The 18,613-nt window shown below is 46.2% G+C and overlaps 1 protein-coding gene across 8 annotated transcripts in view; it reads left to right on the top strand.

Moving 5' to 3' along the window:
* The window catches only part of C10H16orf71 (chromosome 10 C16orf71 homolog), a 154,071-nt gene that overhangs the window by 37,724 nt on the left and 97,734 nt on the right, over nucleotides 1-18,613 (top strand). The gene's annotated exons all lie outside the window — the stretch shown is intronic.

Raw genomic sequence — 18,613 nt, 5'->3', positions numbered from 1 at the left:
AAACAATTTAAAAAGAAGATGAAAGATAAAGTAGTGGCACTTGCCTTTTAAAGTTACTTATCTTGCATACTCTCCTAGATATGTCGACCTAGTAGGTATGTCAATCCTGCATCTGGGAGCCAACCTCCCATTCTGGGTCCACAGACTTGTGTCAGTGGGACTAGCGCTAGACAACCATTTTTAGCACGCTAGTGAAAGCCCCACTAGCACAAGTATGTGGACCCAGACTGGGAGGGATGCTCCCAGATGCAATGTAAACATACCCCTACTGTCAAATCAGCACCATTCGTGCTACCACACCTCTTTCTGACTCATTTGCACTCCTGATTCCATTGGATTCTGTGGCAAAGCTGTCATGAATGTCAGTGAGAGCATGATCAGACACGTGACCTGGAACTTACCTGCCAATAATGTCATAGCTGAATGTAGCCCCTTTGACTAAACATATTGCATTTCCTATAATGGGCCAAATTCAGTGAAAGTTATTCTTGCTTTACACAGTGTGACTGAAAGTAGAGTTTGGCCCAAAATATAAGCAAAAAGCCTTGAACTACTGAACTACTTGAGTTAAAGACAGAGTGAAAGACAACCTGAAATCAGATAATTTAAAAAATGAGGTTTCTGATCATTCACCAATCTAGCTAAGGTACTTATATGATTCCATTGCCATAGTATCTGACTGCATCGTGCTCTTTAATGCAGTTGTCCTTGCAACACATCTGGGATGGGGGACTGGGACACACAGAGATGAAGTGGTTTGTTCAAGGTCACAGTGCAGGTCATTGAACCTGGGTTTCCAGAGTCCCAAGCTAGCAACATAACCTCTGGATCATCCTCCCTTTCTATGCCAGCCACCCCTGAGTAGCTTGCCAACTTCAGTGCTCTTGAATATTTTCCTTTTTTTTTTTTTTTTTTAAGGAAAATGAGCTAAGAGCCTGATCCTTCAAAGATTTTCACTGATGAGTAACTATACCTGTGTGAGTAAACTATTCATCTGCGTAGTCTTTTTGCCAGATCAGGCCCTACCTGACTTAACAGGGCAACAAGATAAAATTCACCCCCTCTTAACTAGTGCATAGGGCCTTTCACCTAGGTGAAACTGTATTCAAAACTGTCAAATGCACAAAGTAAACAAACAAAAATAGAACAAAATAATTCTTTTGTATTCCAGTTATATTTATCTGATGCGACTGCTCGTAGGAATAGTAGCTGAAACATTTTCTGACTGAAGTGTGATTTTTGAGTTGCTGTGTCTCTAAATCAGAATTTGTAGGTTTAAATTAGATCCTCGTGGCCCAATTCTGTTTTCATTTACACTGTTGATGTATAACTCACTCACACCACTGTGTTTCTGGAGTAACTGAATGCAGAATTTAGCCCCTAATGTTATTTTAACATAGTTTTTTTAATTTAAATAGTGATTATGTTCAGAAACACATCTATGTAAAAATGGCCCGAGATGCTTCCTGTGCTGAACTTGGCCTGTGGATACTCTTCAAATTCCCATCAGATTTCTTTGCTCTGGTTATGCTGGGATTATATGTAGCAGTGATACATCAAACAGTCACCAGATGGCCCCTGAATACTTCTCTTTTGTCTAATAAAATATTTGCCAATTGTCTGAAACAAGACTAAAATCTCTTATTTAATGAAAAAAAAATTAATTACTACTGCCCTAACTCCAGAATGGCTTCAAACTAAGATAAGTTAATTAAAGATGGTGTAGTTAATTCTATTATGTGAGAACTTTAAGGCTATATTCTCTCTTGTGCTGCCAGTTCAAAGGGTCTAGAAACAGGTTGGATCTGGCCAGCTGCGAATTCTCTTGGCGTGGGGGAAATGTTAGCTGGTGCAGTACCAGTGTATCTGGCCCTTTTCCAGCTTATTTATTATTTATTATGCTGTGCTCCAGCCGTGTTCATCTGATTTTATAATCCCTTACGGTTGATAGGCAGTAAGCTAGAAAAGTCCCCAGGCTACTCTAACCTATGCCAGGACTCAGGATTGCACCCTTGAGATTTAGCAAGCCATAACTGGCAAAGCAGAGAATCTTGACCTTGAAGTTTTGGCTGTAAAGGTAACCAGCTGCAAAGAGTGCTGTGGAGTTAGCTCTGTTCCTCTTTGGGTTCATACAGTAATGCGAGTTACGGGAGTGTGAAAACTGGTAAACTACTGGTACACGCATTAAAACAAATCAGGAAGACCTTCAACATCTCATTACCCAACTGACTCCTGTCAAAGGTTCTTATACCGAACCCAACGCCATGGTATCTGAGCTGAAAATAGACATCAATAGTCCTGCTTTAATGTGGCATTTGACTGGGTTTTGCAGAAATACTGCTGAGGTGACACTCCCCTCAACCAGAGGGCACTTAATTATAATTTCAAAACACTAAGGCCCAGACTTACAGGTATTTAGGCGTCGCTGTGCTCAGCATTGCAATGCCCAACTGATTGAGGAGCCTACATCTCATTGTCAAGAGGGAACTAGGCACTTAAGAGCCTTAATTTCATTGATTGTCAGTAGGGTGCTGTGCGGGTAGTAATATAATACATGAATTACACTAGGTCACAGTCCGGGACCCATGGGATGGAGAGTTCCTTTCAGGCTGCCGGCAGTCCATTCCATTTCTATAGAATATAAGCTTGGATTTATTTAAAAAATTAGGATTCTAACCCTTCTGTCTTCTATGGAGTCTTTCAAGTAGGAGCTGATGCACTGTTGTCTTCTTGAGTCTGCCAACAAACAGCCTGAAACTAGAGCTTTAAGGCCTGACCTAATGTGCATCGAAGCCAAGGGAAAGAGTCTCATGGATTTAATTGGGGGTTGGATCAGTCCCTAAGAAAACTCTGAACTTCTCCATTTATCTCAATGGGAATTTAACTCTGAACCTGGCTGGAGATCACTGAAATTTCAGGTGGAAAAGATCAGTTTAGCCAGTTAATCCATCCCTGAAGGGTTCTGTTATGTTAGATACAGTAGATTCCACTTATTAGAACCCTTTGGTTGCCAGCAAAATGTTGCTGTTATCCAGCAGTTGCTAATAAGAAGGCAGGGTTGTGAGGCTACAGCCAGGGAAGGAAACACTGGGGCATGCCTGCCTTGGCTGCAGCCTGCAAACCTACCTCTGGGGCCAGGACTGCAGCTTGGATGCTGAGGCTTTCTATGGCGAGCAGGGATGCTGGAGGCCCCAAGGGCTACACTGTACCTCTCCCTGTGTACTCCATGCGTCTGGGCTCAGGCACATTCCAATGTTTCTTTCCCTGCATGCAGTCACCTGACAGGACACAGCCTGGAAAGGGGAGGAAGAGGTACCATGCAGATCCAACAGCTGGGCTGCAGCCACCTTCCCTGCTACTGCCTGGCCCACAGCCTTGCCTCCTAGCCTACAGTCCCTTACCTCCTGTGTGCTCCCTGTGCACAGACAGGTTTGCAGGGCTTCAGCCAGAGAAGGTACATCCTAGCACTTTCTTATCTTGCTGTAGCCTTGCAAACCTGCCTACAGTTGCTAATAAGTGGCATGCCTTTTGCCAATATCCAAATCCCATTAATCCTGCTGTGAATGGGATGGGATTGGTTCCCAGCAAGATGTTGCCATTAAGCAGAAGTTGTTAATATCAACGTTGCTATTAAGTGAAATCTACTATACATTTATGGTGTCTATTGCCATGGTATTTGAGCACCACACAATCTTTAACAAATTCCCCCTCATGACACCCAGGTGAGGTGAGGACATTCTGTATTCCCATTTCATAGATGGGAAACTGAAACACAGAGACAAAATGACTTTTTTGTGATCGTATAGGAAATCTGAAGTGGAGCAGGAACTGAATCTAGTTCTCTCCAGACCCAGGCAAGCAACCTGATTCACTGCACTATTCTTCCTCTGTCTCCAGTCTTCCACATTCAAAGCAACAGCCAGTTACATGTGCACAGCTGGCAATTCTGGATGCTCCCTACAGCACTTTCTCCAGTGCTTTGTTAGGTGACTTAAGGAAGGGTGAGAACCCCCTTGCTTGGGAGAATATGCAAGGTCAGCTTGTTCTCACCATTAGGAAGCTGTGCCTGATTGTCAGCCCTTCATTTCCATATCTTAATATAACCCTTTTGCCAGGTGGAGGTGGCAGCAACCAGGGCTGGGTTCAATATCTAGGGGTTCCTTTTCAACAATACAACAGAGAACCGGCTCAAGCTCCCACCCAATAACCTGGGAAAATTATACACCACCCCTGGGCACCGCTGAGAGGCAATATTTCCCACTCGCAAGCACAGAGCCTGAGTGTAGAAAATAAACTTTTAATGAAAGGAGGGAAGTCACCCAACATTAATTAGGGGAAATGCCACAAGCAGGATTAATAATCATAAAACTATGAGCAGGACACCCACCTCAGTGTGCATGGGGCAGAGTATTCTGCCTCCTGTTCTTGAGTTCTACAACCAGAAGTTCCTTTACTTTGTCCCCCTCTGCTCCCTCACCATACCCCACTCACAGTGGTTGTCCTTGGTCAGTGAGAACCCAGGGTTCAGAGGTGCATCTGTGTGAGTTCACCTCCCACCCAGGGAACCTTACTTGCTCTGCCATCTGAGCATGTGCTCTGGCTGGCTACCCACCAGCCATGGTTCCTCTCCACTAGCCACCTGGCCAGCCGTGGTTCCTGGCCACCCTGCCAGTCAACTGCTTGCCACTTTTGCTGGCTGCCCGTCAGTTACCTTCTGCTGCAACCTGCCTCTCTGCTGTGTCCTCTGTAGGTCAGTCTCTTAGGGTTTGTCTACACTGGCACTTTACAGTGCTGCAACTTTCTTGCTCAGGGTTGTGAAAAAACACCCCCCTTTCCCCCTCGAGCGCAGCAAGTTTCAGCACTGTAAAGCAGCAGTATAGACAGTGCACCAGCGCTGGGAGTGCGGCTATGCCTCTCATGGAGGTGGGTTTTTTAGAGTGCTAGGAGCTCTGCAGTGACTACACAAGCCACAATAAAGCTTCTCCGTGGCAGCGCTTTAATGTTGCCAGTGTAGATTAGCCCTTAGTGATTTTTAGCTCTCAACCGGCTGGGCAGAAACACTGCCCCACCACAAGTGATTTCAGCTCTCATTGAAGGGAGGAGAAACAGAGGGCAGCAGCTATCAGGAGAGAGGGGGAACGGGAGCCCCGCATGACCAAACAGAGGTGTGGCAAGTGGCTCACAAGTAGAATTTTTTCACTGCCATCCCTGCTTCTGTAGCTTTGAGTTGAAGATGGTCTTTGTTCAGACCTTGCAGCCCTGAACCCATTCAAAGACATACTCTGCAAAACAGAATCACTGTATCCATTCAAGACTGCAGGGTAGCTGGCTGCTGCTTTGAGTGGGGAAAGGTGCTGGTGAGAGAACGCTTACTGGAACATTCTCTGTCCCTGCCAGCCAGTGAGCTGCTGGGAGAGAAGTGAGGTCTGTTCCCTGCTGGGTAGTGAGGCTTGTGAAAAGAGCAAATTTGCCAGCTGGAGGCCTGGGAGAACAGAGCAGAGCCGTGTTTCTATCCATTGCACTAGCCTCATTCTTAGGCTCTGATTGGCCTGGCCCTTGTGGAGAGATGCCATGTTTCATCCCATAGCCCTGGGGTGGGTATTGAGGAGAATGGTGAAAGGGGGCAAATAGAGAAGGGAAGGGGTTTAAATGGAAAGGCAGTGGTGGGAAAGCAGGGCAGAAGGCAGAACAACGAGGAGGGCCTAGAAGAAGAGAGGAAGCCTAGTAAGAAGGGGATAGAAGGCAGAGAGGAGGACAAAGAGAACGTGGCAGATGGAAGCGAGAAAGGGAAAAGAGAGGAAAGTCAAATGAGACACCAAGTGATAAGGTTAGGAAGAGGATGTAGTCTTCACTGGCACAGGTTTCAATGCATTGTTGGGCAAATACATGCTGACACCAACCCCTGAACTGGATTGTAGATGTCTATGCAAATTAGTTTTGGCTTTTGGACTCCTGGCAAGTGGCTTCCATAACTCTTCTTTTGCAAGGTGTCTACCCCTGCTTACATAATCAGACCAGTACACTGCTCCACCCAGTGCTGGTACAAGAGCCCCTTGATGTTAATAATATAGGGGTGCACTAGCATAGAGAAGGGCAGCCGGTAAAGAATGCAGAGGTCCCCAGTTCACAAGAAAACTTTACCCTAGATTCTCCTTGTAACTGAACTTTTTGTCTGTGCCAGTTCACACAATGCTGCAGCGGCACGGCCTCCAGGGCATGTTCTGGGGTCCCCATCCCACCAAGAACAGGTTGAAACGAGAGTGACATGTATATTGCATATACATCCATGCCGCTTGGTTTGGGGTACAAGCTGCTCTGAGCTGATTCAGATCTATTTGGCGATAAGGCTTCCCACCCATTCCGGACACATCCTCCATTGGCCCCCACACTGTGGGGCTCAGCTCACCCTCTTGTACCATGGTAGAACCGAGGGCAGTAGGTTTAGAGAGGAAGGTTGCCTTCTGAATCTTGAGCCTTGCCCATCTGAATGCCTTTGCAGGAGCCCCTGGGTTTGTCTATACCACTTTCCAGCCATGAGATGAAGTGAGTGAAATCTGATGTCTTTCCAGGACTGTGGTTGTTTTCAGTCCCATTTTCTCTAATTGGAATTTGAAATGGCCCTAGAAAGATATGAAATATTTAGCCCTTTATATTCCTTGGCCCATTTTGGGAGTGATTAAAATGAGTTTTGGTCCATTATTGAATATACTTATGGCAGATCCTGACAGATGGAAACATTTGTTGCTTTTGCTTAAGGGAAAGGTTAGTATAAGTGAAATGAATATAGTTTCCAGAATTGTATACACACAGAGCTTGCTGCCAGTAGAGGTCCCTAAATACTTTTCCATTCACTTTAGCAGAATTGTCAAGATAGATTTGAAGAGCAGGCAATAAAGCAAAATGTTAATTAGATAACCTCCATCTCCCATCTATAAGGGGACAGATGAGGAGGAAATTATATCTGCATAAGGCAGTTGCTCTTTGATAAGCTAGCAGAAGTCTGTGTTACCTTTGGACCAGAATCTATCACCTTCTACTGAGAAGGACCTCTTGCTGCACTGTGGCCTGGTCTACACTACGCGTTTAAACCGATTTTAGCAGCGTTAAACCGATTTAATGCTGTACCCGTCCACACTACAAGGCCCTTTATATCAATATAAAGGGCTCTTAAATCGGTTTCTGTACTCCTCCCCGACGAGTGGAGTAGCACTAAGATCGGTATTACCATATCGGATTAGGGTTGGTGTGTGGCCACAAATCAACGGTATTGGCCTCTGGGCGGTATCCCACAGTGCACCACTGTGACTGCTCTGGACAGCAATCTCAACTCTGATTCACTGGCCAGGTTGACAGGAAAAGCCCCACGAACTTTTGAATTTCATTTCCTGTTTGGCCAGCGTGGAGCTCTGGTCAGCACAGGTGACCACGCAGAGCTCATCAGCACAAGTAACAATGCAGTCTCCTGAGAATAGAAAAAGAGCTCCAGCATGGATCGCACAGGAGGTACTGGATCTGATCGCTATATGGGGAGAGGATTCAGTGCTAACAGAACTACGTTTCAAAAGACTAAATGAAAAAATATTTGAAAAAATTTCCAAGGCTATGATGGAGAAAGGCCACACTGGGACTCAATGCAGTGCAGAGTGAAAGTTAAGGAGCTCAGACAAGCCTACCAGAAAACCAAAGAAGCAAACGGAAGGTCAGGGGCAGGACCGAAAACATGCCTTTTCTCCGCTGAGCTGCATGCAATTCTAGGGGGGTCCGCCACCACTACCCCACCCCTGTCCGTGGATTCCGAGGTGGGGTTGGTAATCTCAGCCATGGCTGAGGATTCTGTAGATGGGGAAGATGAGGAAGAGGAGGACGAGCTTGCAGAGAGCACACAGCACTCCGTTAGCCCCAACAGCCAGGAGCTTTTTGTGACCCAGACGGAATTAAAGCCACTAGCCCAGACAGTGAAGCCATGGAAGCGACCTCTGGTGAGTGTACCTTTGTAAATATAAAACATGGTTTAAAAGCAAGCGTTTTTTAATGATTGAATTGGCCGTGAGGACTTGGGATGCATTCGCGGCCAGTACAGTTATTGGAAAAGTTTGTTAACATGTCTGGGGATGGAGCGGAAATCCTCCAGGGACATCTCCATGAAGTGCTCCTGGAGGTATTCCAAAAGCCTTTGTAGAAGGTTTCTGGGCAAGGCAGCCTTATTCTGTCCACCATGGTAGGACACTTTACCACACCATGCATGTAGCAAGTAATCGGGTATCATTGCATGACAAAGCATAGCTGCGTATGGTCCCAGTGATTGCTGGCATTCAAGAAACATCCGTTCTTTATCTCACTGTGTTATCCTCAGGAGAGTGATATCATTCATGGTAACCTTGTTGAAATTCAGGAATTTAAGTAAGGGGACAGAGATGGCCATTCCTACTGGCCTCTTTGCCTGTTGCTTAAAATAAATCCTTCCTTGCATGTAGCCAAGCAGGGGGAGGGGAATATCGCTGAGCTTTTTCGCGTTTGGCTATCAGGTATCTTCCCTGCTACCAGCCACGTGGTGGGGCGAGGGGAAGAGGGGTGATTAGCAGTGTTCTTCCATGATACCAGCCATGGGGTGGGGGGAGAAGTAAAGCGATCATCCCACAGAATTGAGGGGGGCAGGTGTCTTCTGCTGTTACATGTTAACAGGAAAGAAGCATCACTGAACGGGATTTGCTTGGTATTTGGGAAAGGAGGGCACTGTGTATAAGAAGGCTGCAGAAGCTGAAAGACAATGGCTTACCATGGCCGCATGCAAGCTGAATTCTGATGCCCGGGCCTGCATCTGTGAGATCTGTAATACCAGAGCCACAGGCACTCAATATTAAGATGCAAAATGCGAACTTGTAGTGAAATCACATGTGCTATGTAAGGTGAATAGTGTTCACTGTGAAAGAGTATAAGCATTGTTCTGTAAAATGTATCTTTTTTAATACTTCTCTCCCTTTTTTCCCTTCCTCATGCAGCTGCACATTCTTCAAGTCTCTCTACTCCATCCCGAAGGCTAGCTCAGATAAGGTGGAGGAAAAAGAAGACGCGAGACGAAATGTTCTCGGAAATCATGGAAGTGATCCGCAATGAAAGAGCTCATCTGAATGAGTAGAAGGACGTGGTATCAAGTTACAGGAAAGATGCCAGTGAACGTGAGGACAGGAGGGACCAACATGAGGATAGGAGGGACAAACGTGAGGATAGGAGAGATGCTTGAGATGAGAGGTGGCAGCAGGAAGATCAGAGGTGTAGGCAGGAAGATCAACGGCGGCGGGATGTAACGCTGGGGCTGCTGCGCGATCAAACTGATATCTTCCGACATCTGGTGGAGCTTCAGGAAGAGCAGCGGGGTCACAGAGTGCTGCTGCAGCCCCTGTGTAACCACCCTCACCACTCACCATGTTCCATGTCTTCCTCACCCAGACATGTAAGAACGCATGGGGGAAGGCTTCGTGCACCCGTCCACTCCATCCCCATGAACAGCCCAACCAAAAGGCTGTCATTACATTGAAATGTTTTTAGTAGCCTTTTCTTTCCCTCCTATCCTCCCAAACCACACCCGGGGTACCTTGTCATTTCTCTCCCTCTTTTTATAATGACTTTTTAATAAATAATACATGACTTTTAAAACAATAGCGACATTATTTCCTTAAGCAAGCTGTAATCGAAGGGGGAGGGTGGGTTGCTTACAGGGAATGAGTCAGTCAAGGGGGGTGGTTCATCAAGGGGAAACAAACACAACAGTTACACCGTACCCTGGCCCGTGATGAAACTCGTTTTCAAAGCTTCTCTGATGCGCACTGCTTCCTGGTGTGCTCTTTTAATCGCCCTGGTGTCTGGCTGCGTGTAATCAGCAGCCAGGTGATTTGCCTCAGCCTCCCACCCCGCCATAAAGGTCTCCCAGAGATTGTGGAGCACACAGCAAGCAGCAATAACAAAGGGGACATTGGTTTGGCTGAGGTCTGAGTGAATCAGTAATGTGCGCCAGCGTGCCCTTAAACGACCAAATGCACATTCTACCACCATTCTGCACTTGCTCAGCCTGTAGTTGAACAGCTCCTGACCACTGTCCAGGCTGCCTGTGTATGGCTTCATGAGCCTTGGCATCAAGGGGTAGGCTGGGTCCCCCAGGATAACTACAGGCATTTCAACATCCCCAAGTGTTATTTTCTGGTCTGGGAAGTAATTCCCTTGCTGCAGTTTAAACAGACTAGTGTTCCTGAAGACGCGAGCGTCATGAACCCTTCCTGGCCATCCCACTTGGATGTTGGTGAAACATCCCTTGTGATCCACCAGTGCTTGCAGCACTACTGAAAAGTACCCCTTGTGGTTTACGTACTGGGTGCCCTGGTGCTCCGGTGCCAAGATAGGGATATGGGTTCCATCTATCGCCCCCCCACAGTTAGGGAATCCCATTGCTGCAAAGCCATCCACTATGACCTGCACGTTTCCCAGAGTCACAACCTTTCGTACCAGCAGCTTAATGATTGCTTTGGCTACTTGCATCACAGCAGCCCCCACAGTAGATTTTCCCACTCCAAATTGATTCCCGACTGACCGGTAGCTGTCTGGTGTTGCAAGCTTCCAGAGGGCTATTGCCACCCGCTTCGCAACTGTGAGGGCTGCTCTCATCTTGGTATTATGGCGTTTTAGGGCAGGGGAAAGCAAGTCACAAAATTCCATGGAAGTGCTCTTATGCATGCGAAAGTTTCGCAGCCACTGAGAATCATTCCACACCTGCAAAACTATGCGGTCTCACGAGTCTGTGCTTGTTTCCCGGGCCCAAAATTGGCGTTCAATGGCTAGAACCTGCCCTATTACCAGCGGGATCTCCAAAGCGCAGGGGCCGGCAGTTTGAGAGAATTCTGTGTCCATGTCCTCATCACTCTCATCGCTGCGCTGCCGTAGCCGCCTCCTCCTCCTCGCTTGGCTTTGCAGGTCCCGGTTCAGGATAGACTGCACGAGAATGCGCGAGGTTTTACAACGTCCACGATTGCGGTCTTGAGCTGAGCAGGGTCCATGCTTGCTGTGCTATGGCATCTGCACAGTTCACCCAGGAAAAAAGTGCGTGAAACGGTTGTCTGCTGCTTTCAGGGAGGGAGGGGTGAGGCTGTACCCAGAACCACCTGCGACAATGATTTTTGTCCCATCAGGCACTGGGATCTCAACCCAGAATTCCAAGGGGCGGGGGAGACTGCGGGAACTATGGGATAGCTACAGTGCAACGCTCCAGAAATCGACGCTAGCCTCAGACCATGGACGCACACCGCCGAATTAATGTGCTTAGTGTGGCCGCGTATACTCAACTTTATACAATCTGTTTTACAAAACTGGTTTATGTAAAATTGGAATAATCCCGCAGTGTAGATGTACCTTGAGATCAGAATAGAACTCAGATCTCCTGATTCTCTGCTCAGAACTGGGAGCTGTGGAACTACTTTCCAACAAAGGGAGGCTGAACCTGCCCCTGTGTTTTTGTGCCTGAGTGTAGTCACCCCACTATTATGGAATCAGTAGGGATTAGTGGTTAGAGCACATAACTGGGAGTCCAAAGAGTCAAGTTCTTTTGCCGGTGACTTCTTTTTTGATACTGGGAAGCAGTCTGGGCTATGGTTTTTGTACAGTGGTGATCTTGATTGGGACTGCTAGTTGCTACCATACTACAAATTATCATGTCAACTAGAGAAGCCCTATACGCAACAGCAGCACTGTTTGTAAGAATTTCAAACCGTCTAGTTGAGGTTTCAAAGTGGAAAAATCCTGCAATTAAGATTATTAAAAAAGTATAGCTGTGTAAGGCTGCACGGTGAGCACCAGCAACTCCCTCAGAAGTCACTAGTGATTACAGGTGCTCAGTATCTCTGGGGATTAGGTGCAGAGATAAGTCATGTCCCTCGCCCTGAAGAGCTTACAGCCTAAGTAAGACAAGACACATTGGAAAAATCAATACAACAACAAATTGGCCCTTGCAGATGAAAACAAGAGAAGGCTTGATCTGGCAAAGTGCTGAGTGCCCTCAGCTCCCAGTGAAACTAGTGGGAGTTGAGGGCACTTGGCACCATACCACAGTGTTCCACACCGTTCCAGATTGAGCCCATATTGTCTTGGAGGAGCATAATTTTAAAGGTGGTCCATTTACCCAGCTAGCCCTCTGTGATTGGTACAGGGAGGGCTGTGTGTACAATGGCCACACCGTCTCATTCCATTTTTAATGCCCTGCCCTTCACGGCAGGCTTAGCCTTTCTTGCAAGGACACTGGCAGCTTAAAAATCAGACCCCTCTGTGCAGATGTTTTACTTGCCATCACTACAAGTGTCACATAACTAGGTAATGGGCCAGCTCCCCTTTGCTCTTCCCAATCCTGGAACTGGCTGTGTGCAAGGTGGGACTTCAGCATAAGTTATAGCATTGCTGCTAACAGCCCAAACGGTCAAAACAGTGCAGCGCAGGGGATCTTGACCATGCCCTCTTTCTGCAGCGGGATGGGAGGTGCTGTGGGAGCCTCAGACTCTTGCACAAGGATGATCCTCCCAAAGTCAGGTGCCCCTGCTTCATGCCCTTACTGCATGAGAGAAGCTGGTCTTATGACTACAGAGATCAAAGGGGAAATGTCCTTTCTATTTTTTCACCTGTGTTTACTTTGTGCACTTGACAGCCCTTTAGTTTCCGTGTTTCCCTCTCTAGAGAGCCAGGTTCATCCTGCTCCACCACAGAATCCCTGAGTGACTTTGGGCAAGCCTCAATTCCCCATCTATCCAATGGGGAGGATAGCCCTTCCCTTCCTCACAGGTGTTTTGCGAGGATAAAGACATTAAAGACTGTGAGCTGCTCAGGTATCCAGTTATGGGAGTCACTCTCCCCCTTCGTTTGTGTGAGTCTCTCACAGAGCAACAAGGGAAGGATCTATATGTATATATATATTCAAAAGGAAAATGTGATTGTGAAAGCTTCAAATATTAGAATATACCCAGGGTTGAGGGTGTATTTCAAGTTGCATATAGTGTTGACCTGATGCCATGTTAGAAATGGAAGAAGAGAAGTATTTAAAGACAGTATATGCTTCAGAAGGCAGTGGGGCCTAGTGAATAGGGCACTCGACTGGGTCTCAGGAGACAGGGGTTTTATTCCCAGCTCTGCCACTGGCCTGCTGGGTGACCTTAGGCACGTCATTTCCCCAGCCTGTGCCTCAGTTTCCCCATCTGTAAAATAGGAATGATGATACTACTGACCATGCTTGAATAGTGCATGGAGAACTCCAGATGCAAAGCACTATAAGGAGCCAGGTGTTAATTGGGCTGCTTAGCCGATAGTGGATTTGAAATAGTTCTGATTCTGGAATATATAAAGGAAGGAAAGAGATGAAATGTCAGTGTTTTTCCTTAATATTGTGCTGTCCGTCTTCAGAGTGCTTTATAGACATTAGCTATTTAATCCTACTGTCAGCAGGGGCGACTCCAGGCACCAGCACGCCAAGCACATGCCTGGGGCGCTCTGCCGGTCACTGCGAGGGCGGCAGGCAGGATGCCTTCGGCGGCATGCCTACGGAGGGTCCGTTGCTCCCGCGGCTTTGGCGGACCTCTCACAGGTGTGCCGCTGAAGGCAGCCTGCCTGCCGTGCTTGGGGCGGCAAAATACCTAGAACCGCCCCTGCCTGTCAGGTAGCTAAGTCAGGAGTGTTATCTCCATTTTAAAGGTGGAGAGATGGTGGGAGAGAGATTAAGTGGTATACAGAAGGAATCAGTCTTAGAGCCAGGATTAGGACCCGAGTACCTGGTTCCCAGTCCTCTGGTGCACCCACTAGAATGTGTGTTGGGCAGAGAAATCTCTTCCATACATGTTTGTTTATTTTCAAAGAGATAAAGATCATTAAGTTGTGTCAGTCTTAGGGAAGGAAGAGGTGAGGCTGGTCTTTATGGTTGGCAAAGTCATTTGACCTGTTTGTTTGTTTGTTTCAGCCATTTATTGTGTCTTCAAAAAAAGAACAGGAGTACTTGTGGCACCTTAGAGACTAACAAATTTATTTGAGCATAAGCTTTCATGGGCTACAGCCCACTTCATCAGATGCATAGATTGGAACATACAGCAAGAAGATATTTATACATACAGAGAACCTGAAAAGGTGGAAGTAGCCATACCAACTGGAAGAGGTCAATCAGTTGAGATGAGCTATCATCAGCAAGAGAAAAAAAACTTTTGAAGTGATAATCGAGATGACCTATAGAAGGTGTGAGGCTACTTAACATGAGGAAATAGATTCAATTAGTGTAATGGATCAACCATTCCCAGTCTCTGTTTAAACCTCAGTTAATTGTATCTAATTTGCATATTAATTCGAGTTCAGCAGTCTCTCTTTGGAGTCTGTTTTTGAAGTTTTTTTTGTTATAGAATTGCCACCTTCAAGTCTGTCATTGAGTGGCTAGAGAGGTTGAAGTGTTCTCCCACTGGTTTTTGAATGTTATGATTCCTGATGTCAGATTTGTGTCCATTTATTCTTTTTGCGTAGAGACTGTCCGGTTTGGCCAATGTACATAGCAGAGGGGCATTGCTGGCACATGATGGCATATATCACATTGGTAGATGTGCAGGTGAATGAGCCCCTGATGGCGTGGCTGATGTGATTAGGTCCAATGATGGTGTCACTTGAATAGATATGTGGACAGAGTTGGCCTTGTTGCAAGGATAGGTTCCTGGGTTAGTGTTTATGTTGTATGGTGTGCTGTTGCTAGTAAGTATTTGCTTCAGGTTGGGAGGCTGTCTGTAAGAGAGGACTAGTCTGTCTCCCAAGATCTGTGAGAGTGAGGGATCATCTTTCAGGATAGGTTGTAGATCCTTGATGATGCGCTGGAGAGCTTTTAGTTAGGGGCTGTAGGTGATGGCTAGTGGCGTTCTGTTATTTTCTTTGTTGGGCCTGTCCTGTAGTAAGTGACTTCTGGGTACTCTTCTGGCTCTGTCAATCTGTTTTTTCACTTCAGCAGGTGGGTGTTGTAGTTTTAAGAATACTTGATAGAGATCTTGTAGGTGTTTGTCTCTGTCTGAGGGATTGGAGTGTCTTGTCACTAACCAAGATTGTAAGCTAATTGGTCATGGACTCTCTTTTTGCTTCACATTTGTGTAACACACAGCACAATAGGCTATGATCCCTGCTCGGCCTCTCCAGTGCTAATGTAATATGAAGAATAAATAACTATCCCAGGAAAGGAGCTCTCCATCTTGTATTCTAGAAAGCAAACAAAATCAAACGGCCTGCTTCTGTTCCCACTTCTATTGGTTTATAGCAACATGACGGCATTGACTTTGATAGAGTTCCTCCTGATTTACTCCCATGTAAGGGAGACAAAAATCAGGCCCCGTTATGTGTTAGTTGGGCGCAAGATCCTCGAAAATGGGAATTCTCACCTAAAGATGTTCAAGATAAGATGTGCTAAGTGAGGCCCTTTTGCATCAGATCAGCTGGCATGGAAGAACAGTCAGAGTGAGGACTCTCAGAGCAGCTGAAAGCAGGAAATACAGTGAGATTTCCAGGCTGGTTTTGTATCCTTGTGGTTTGGAAATCATTCTGAAGAGCTTCAGAACATTTGGGAGATGTTGTTTGAGGTTCGCTGATCACTAGTCCCTGCTGGTCCTTCTGACCCATTCATAACATCTCAGAGTCCAACTAGAAATATACTGGCAGAGAGTGAGAGGTCTCTCATAACTAGTAGCTCAGGAGTGGCCAACAGGACCCTTGCTTCCAGAAATGGTGTCAAGAGCCCATGCTGAGCCAGATCCTGGCAACACATCAGAAAGACAGCACAGCAAGGGCAGTGGCACATATCAACAGCATCCAGCAAGGAGGGTTTCTGACAGCACAGGATACCACTGGTCAGGCCAGGTAACACATGGTGGGGCTCTGCATGTGGTTGCTGTCTTCAGGAACAATTGCTTTGTGCAATGGAGCTATCTTGTTTACTGCAGATAGCAGAGGAAGTGTGTGCTGAATTCGGGGCCAACAACATCCATTTACCCTGTAGCCACACTCCTGTTGCCAGAGTATACAGCCAATGGCACAAGCAGAGTGTATATGTGCCAGTGCGCGCTTTGGGCCAGATCCTTGGCTCTGACATGGTCTCTTTGCATTGCTTTGGTGACACAAAGAAGACATTAAACTTCTCTGCCTGGGCAGTTGAGGATTCCCCTGGAGTGAGTGAGTCCTCAAGTGGGATAGAGCCGGTGTAGCTGGCTCTACACCACACCCCTTCATAACCCCAGCATGGGGGGATATCAGGAAGTGGCCAGCAGGAGAGGGATGTGAATGGAGCACTGCTATGCTCCAACTATTCCCAGCTTCTGTATCAGCCCTTTGGGTTATAGCAGCCCTGAGGAGGCTGCTGTATATTGCACCTGGGGTTGACCCAGCCCCTTGTGGCCCCACAACTAGGGGAACATGAAGCTCGTATAAAACCATTCCCCCCTGCTCTGGGTCCTGTGCTGAGCATGGCTGTGTGCAACAGCAAGATCCCACCTGCACAATGAGCTGACTCCCCTTCTTCTGCACCTGTATAGATACTGGCAGGCATTAGCCCTCTCAGGCTCCCACAGCCCACAGATTCCAAATCTTATCATAATTCCCAGTCAGGAGAGATGATCTCCTTCAAGCTAGAGCCTGAGAATAATAGTAGAGAAATGAAGCTATTCCTAGCAAGGAAATGTCGGCTTTCAATTTAAACACCCTAACACAGTATGCAATGCCTGGACCAAATTGGAGAGCTGTGTAAAAGGGGTGATAGGAGAAAATAAAGCTTCTGTTTCTCAGATCCTTGCATTCCCGCAGTCTTATTTTGGCAATGCTTTAGAATTATCTACTTTGGAGGTTTATACCTCATCCATTTCAACAATCTAAAGCATGGTTCAGGTCAGAAAATTTCCGTACCATCTTGACACAGTCATATTTCTCAGCTCAGTAACCTCAGCATGGTTAATATTCAGAAAACCACTCCTGTTATCGAGTATGAGTCTAATGCTAAAGTGCATTAACAGAAAAACCATTCAGACCATTAATGTCAATCTTACTATGCTTTTCGTTATTAAATGTTGCCATCCTAATTACAGTATGTTCTGCCAGTTTAATACAGGAAATTCGGACAATTTCTCATTCTTATGCATTGCTTCCATTCTGCAGTGATAAAGCAGTTCTCTGGCTGGCTGCAGGATTTATTCCACAATTTAGTGTGGAGTTTGAAATTGACTAACAGATGATATTGTCATCATTTTTTCCTTTCCCCAAAGAATGGGAAAGAACAAACACTTGACATTTCCGATATGTCTTCATCCACCACTAGAATTTAGGAAGCCATGAAAGAATGTTAGCTGCATTTCATTGGAGAGATGAACATGATTGCTAAGGGAACAACTGCATTTCCTGTCTGGTTAAAGCACAACTCTATCCAGTTTCCAGGCTTATGAAAACAGACCATGGCGATGCCTTCTGCACACTTGCCTTTTTCTGCGCACGAATACTGCATACTGTAAGGGGTCATGCAAGGCTGGAGCCATTTCAACATGGAGAGAATAGAGACTTCATTAGAGGAATTAGCCAAGGCTGCTAAAGTACCTAGAAATCAGTTCACATTTACAAATGTACAGCTGATGTGTCATTTGGCAGACGATTTCTGCAGTCGGTAATTTGCCACTCATCAGGGATTGCCTGTTAAATCCCCATGATCCAGGCTGCAGGGAGGATGACATATAAAGATAAATTTAGACTTGGCTGCAAACAACTGTTTTATGAATCCTCCAGCCAGTATGGAATAAGACCTCTTCCATCCACAACCCCTACAAATAAAGAATACATCTTCATTTCTTTAATCAGGAAGCCACCTTCTTCGTCTAACTCCTCTTAAATGTGGAGTACACCCTAATTTAGTCTTCACCACTATGAACTCTGTTTAACACTGCAAAGACTGTATCACAACAGTATCTGGCATTTAGCCTCATTTTTACGTAACGTTAGTGTGAATTTAATGCTGGATTGAGAGCCCTTGAGTCCAAAAGCTTGTGTTTAGCCACATAAAAGATACAGCTATACAAGGTCCTCCTCTAATGGGCCTCACTCCTGACCGGGAGAGACCCCCAGAAGGACCGAAAGGTGAGTTTGCTTTGTGCTGAGAGTACCAGCTGTGACCATGGTGTTATACCCCTGGATACACTGGATTTACCTAATAGCCCTTAGTTGGTATCAACTTTCATTTGTTACTAATCCAGAGTGGAGTCCAGCCATCTACTTAGGGGTAAAAGGTCTCACATCTGTATACCAGTGAACCATTCTGCCCCCCCACCCCAGCCCAAAATGACATCCAACCATCTAAAGATCTCAATAGAACCTGCCAATGTTAGAGCAACAAGAGCTGTTTGGCCAATCCAATATATGGACTTGTTGAAAGGAAATTTACAAAAAGGCCGACTCTCCTTTCCTGAAACTATCTACAAACAGCATCATTTACCAGTTAGAGCCATTTTCTTGGAAACGCATTGTTCATCTTGGCCAACAAACTTGTATCCACTAAGCTTCAGCCCGATGGGATTGATAACCAGCTCTGACCCAAAGCCCAGAA

The sequence above is a fragment of the Gopherus evgoodei genome, chromosome 10, assembly GCF_007399415.2.
Source record: "Gopherus evgoodei ecotype Sinaloan lineage chromosome 10, rGopEvg1_v1.p, whole genome shotgun sequence".
NCBI lineage: Eukaryota > Metazoa > Chordata > Testudines > Testudinidae > Gopherus > Gopherus evgoodei.
Note: the sequence above shows the minus strand (reverse complement) of the source record. Positions and strands in the feature narration are given on the sequence as shown.